The following is a 4,912-nucleotide window of genomic DNA, read 5'->3' as shown; positions in this document are numbered from 1 at the left end:
CATTACCCTACTAAAAAAGCTGCTGGAGCTTGCATGTGCTTTCTCCACACACATACAGATTGTACTCACTCCTGTGAATTGGATGTTAAGTTCAGTCTCTCATTTCAGGAGTCCTCCCACAAACCTATGTTTCCAATGTTTGGAGACTTCTCAAACATGCCAGAGGCCTTTAAACATCTCATAATTTTAGTTGGCCCAGTGAGGAGGCTGGTGGACCCTGAGTATGGCAGGCTCTTGGCCTCTAGCTCTAGTTCTAAGTTCAGTTGCTCACAAGTGTTGTGCTTGTTGAGGATAAGACTGCTTAGGCCTGTGCTGAGGTGGGTCGGAATCTTATATGTACAGCAAAGAGGGTGGGTGGGTGTTTGGCAAGGAGAAGAAACACATGTCAGCGAGAGGTGCAAAGCATATATATATTCTCAGGGAGCGCATAACCAAAAATAAAATAGTAGCTCCCTAAAAGTGAGCAGTGCAAGGATACAAGCCAGCCAATCAAAATGATGGTAAAGAGGTTATAATGTAAGAAGCTAGCAAATGAAAGTGCAATAAAGCCAACTAACAGTAACCAATAGGCAGGCAGTAGGCCTAAGGTCCGTTTTTTATGATGGCCATAAAAGGTCTTTCGTAACCAGACATCTTCCTCTGTCTGGTAGATGAGGCCTAAAAACCAGCAGGGGCACATATAGCACCAAGGGCCTTCCCCATATTTTCATGACTCACAGCTAGGTTTGTTTCACTAATTGCAAAAGGGATGCTCACTTTCAAGCCTGTGCAACTCCTTTAAGTCATCTTTTCTCCGCTATGGTGACTTGCCCCACCAAAAGGACAGCAGGGGTAATTCGAGACTGAGCTACATTCCATTCTACCTTCACTTTGAAAGTCCCTAACATTAGTTTGATACAGCCATCATGGACGTACAAATGTTTGATTTCTTAAAGCATGGAGCTAACAGGCCTCATTAGCAGGATGGTTTTTATTATTTGCAGATGTAGCTATGAATGACCTGCTCGGATGACAAAAATCAGTCTTCAAAGTCAGAGGATCCTCAAACCTGTCACTGGTTCACTGGTTCAGTTCTGAGGAGAGCCTTAGGCAAGCGCCACCCACATATCGTACTACCCGCACCTCAAAAGAAGCCAAAACAAATCACATGAAGCCCATCTAAGCAAAACATTTAAATAGCACTGGGTTAAAACCAGCAGCATTCCGACAGTAAAATGACCAATACTTATTACCATGTCTTCCTCAAAGTGTTCAGCGAGAGCACGCTTTCAGGACAAAACATATTTCAAGAGCTTTAGCCATTTCCCCACAGTCCACAGGTAGACAGGAATGTCTGAAAAGTTTGAAAGCATTTCACTCGTCATTGTCTAGGTATGCAAAGTATTTCCTCCGGTATTGGACCGGATGCTGCAGTCTTACTGAACATATGAACATAATGCAAATATAACTGACTGCAAACTTGGCGGGAGACAACAGTAAAGTTTGAGATAACAGATGGTCTATATTACTAAGGGCCGACAGGGAAGCCAAGACACTCCACTGATCTACCATAACCTGTTACCTGTTCTCAGAACATGCAAAAAGAGCACAAACACTTCCTTTATTTACTGCAGGAAACTGCTTGAATCTACCAATCCCCTGACCTATCTCAGGGCGAGGGCAACAGACTGTAGATCCAATTAGACAAAATTACATGGCCACAGAGGGTGTACAAAATGAACATAGACAAGCATTTACAAAGCAATAGGTCTCCCAGCATTAAAGTTTGAGTTATTGGCATTGTGTATGACAATGCGTTGCATCAAATTTTTAGCACACTTTGAATTGGTGAGCAGTGTGAGTGTGTGCAAGAGTATGGTGTTCTTGAAAGCAGTGTGGTAGAGAGTGCAGGAATTTGGGTGACCTGAGCAATGTGGATGATGCACCTCACACACGGGGCTGACACAGTTATTATTCACACAGCTCTGATGCACCTCAGGTACGGGCTCACAGATGTTATTATTCACACAGCTCTGATGATGCACCTCACGCACGGGGCTGACAGTTATTATTCACACAGCTCTGATGATGCACCTCAGGCACGGGCTCACAGCTGTTATTATTCACACAGCTCTGATGATGCACCTCTGGCACGGGCTTACAGCTAATATTATGCACACAGCTCTGATGATGCACCTCACGCACGGGCTCATAGCTGTTATTATTCACACAGCTCTGATGATGCACCTCACGCACGGGGCTGACGCAGTTATTATTCACACAGCTCTGATGATGCACCTTAGGCACAGGCTCACAGCTGTTATTATTCACACAGCTCTGATGATGCACCTCTGGCACGGGCTTACAGCTATTATTCACACAGCTCTGATGATGCACCTCAGCACGGGGCTCACAGCTGTTATTATTCACACAGCTCTGATGATGCACCTCATGCACGGCCTCACAGCGGTTATTATTCACACACAGTGATGACCCCGGGGGCAGCCTGCACCTTCCTACGCTACTGTCTCTGCATATCACAATAAGTCTGGTAATGGGCAAACTGTCTTGGTTGGCATGACATGAGGAAGTCTGGTAATGGGCACAATAAGTCTGGTAATGGGCAAACTGTCTTGGTTGGCATGACATGAGGAAGTCTGGTAATGGGCAAACTGTCCTGATTGGCATGACATGAGTAGGGAAATTTGAAGGAAAAAAAGGCAAAATTCATTTTCAAAACCTCTTCTTTGAACTTTGCCAAGCAAACTATTTTAAAAAGACCCATGAAGACACCCGCCTGATTTTTCCACTCTGTGCTAGCAACATATGGGGGAAAGGCTTAAATGAAGGGCCACAGCTAAAGTGCACTCATTGGATTCAAAACAGAGTTGGTAGGATCCTGGCATCTGGAACATTTACACTTCTTAAAACGGCACCAGGGACACAAACATCCAACAATATCCAGTTTGCTGTGAGAATAAGCCATCATTTTCCCTTCAAATATTAAGCAATTTAAATGTTACTGCATGCAAAATGATGGGGGAAAATACATGTACTGTATGCAGCCTATGCAGTAAAATCAGAAACATTGACCGTAGTAATTCCCACTAATTCCCCCACAGCGAGTTATCAGATGCTTTCATTACAAATCCAGATTGCACTTTAACTTCATTTTAAAACACATCAGCACTGCAATATGGTGGCTCGTGAACAGGTAGGTGTACAGTAGGCTTCCAGGAGTTGTGCTTTAAGGGGTAACGTTGGCGCCTCCTGGATCCAGCGGTCACTGGATGGTGATGCGGGCCCTACAGTCATGTCAGAGGGACTGCAGGAGCAGGTGGTTATTACATGAGGTCCGGGTAGCTGAGGTGACGAGCATGCCGCCTCTTGCACCACCGCGGCCTGCCTCGTCCTCTAAGAGGTCACCCGGGAAGCGGCCGAGCAGTCAAGAAAGACATCAGGTAAAGCAGAAGAAAATAAAGCGGTACACAAAAATATGGCAAATGGAATCTGAACCTCGGCTACATTCAGTACCCCCTAGTATTGCAGTCATTATGATATTTTCTCTACTCGAGGTGAGCAAGTGGCAGGCACACTGCGCAGGTTTTTTAACTGACCCTACTACAATAACTGACTTTGCTGACATTTGCAGAAACGTTCTTTTGTTTGCAGTGGTGCAGTGTGGACTTTCAATGAGAGGGGTGCACATCGGAGTCCTCGTTTCTTATTAACAGTACGATCAGTTTAGGAGGGCAGTAGGGCTTCAGGTTGCAGATATGTATGACTTCCCAGACTTTATTGCTTGATTTTGCTTCCGAAAAAGTATCACTCATAACCGCTGAAATGCCACTCATAATTACACATAAATTATGAAAACGTCACACATAGCAATCTGAAACCTTGGCAGCTATGAAGGTCTACGTGCTCTTTCGAGACAGTTAACCCCTTTCAACAACACCCCATCCCTCCCAGCCTCACCCCAAGCGGGCCCCCTGTGCATGTTAAAGGTGCAGGCCTTACCTTGCTGTAGAGCTCAGAGGCGGACATCGCGGCGCCTCGTGCCCCTCCTTGCAGGGTGCACCGGATGAACGGAACTGGAAGCGTCTAGGCCGTGACTCCTCGCAGGTGGGCCTGTCCTGAACCCAAATAAGGCCTCCCCCGAGCCCGGCTCCCCGTACTTAAGCCCACCCTCCCCCGGCACCCCGCCTGGCCTCGCTTTGGCGCTGCAGGGTGTTTGAGCTGTTGCCAGGACTCGAACCCCGTAGCCCGGCTTCATAACCATCTGCTTCAACCTTGAAGGTAGTTATTACAGAACCTAGAGCCTTTACGTCAAAGTGTGTTTTGCATGCTTGTAAAATGGCCTGCCCATCCCCACTTCGCACTTATTTACACACACGCGCGTGCACTGAACCCTACGCACTGCTCCAGTCTGTACAAATTTCGGTGGAAACGTTTGGTTTGTTCCCTGTCTCAGTATCTCCATATCTCGGTGCAGGTTCGCGCGGCGTCCTCGCGCCGCCTTTAAAATGCTGTAGGGAGCCGTAGCACAGGCACCTGGGGGTCCTGTCGGCAGTGGGCCCCCTCTCGTTGCTGTACGTGGCTGCCTTGGGGTCACATGGTATTACTGACGCATGCAACCGTCAGGGAGGACACCCACGTGTGAGGAGGAGCGGCCGGGGATCGAACCGCCCACGGAGAGAAGCCGCGCCCACGGAGAGAAGCCCATGCCCTAGAGAGAGCCCCGCGGTGGCAGCTGAAGACCGGAGTAGCAGTAAGTGGCGGCGGGGGGGGGCGGGGCGGGGGCGCTTGATGCACGTGTGTGTGTGTGTGTGTGTGTGTGTGTGTGTGTATGCGTGTATGCGACAGCAGGGGTGAGTTCTCTTTATGTGGGGGTGCATGCGTGCATGGGCGCTCGTGTGTGTGTGTGTGTGTG

General features: G+C 48.0%; 1 pseudogene; it reads right to left on the bottom strand.

The window, feature by feature from the left end:
• Window positions 1–4,507: 4,507 nt before the first annotated feature.
• Window positions 4,508–4,636, bottom strand: LOC144825888 (small Cajal body-specific RNA 14; annotated as a pseudogene).
• Between the last annotated feature and the right edge of the window lie 276 nt (window positions 4,637–4,912).

Source organism: Lissotriton helveticus, chromosome 3_1 (assembly GCF_964261635.1).
Source record: "Lissotriton helveticus chromosome 3_1, aLisHel1.1, whole genome shotgun sequence".
In the NCBI taxonomy this organism is placed as follows: Eukaryota; Metazoa; Chordata; class Amphibia; order Caudata; family Salamandridae; genus Lissotriton; species Lissotriton helveticus.
This window is presented reverse-complemented; position numbering and strand designations above follow the sequence as displayed.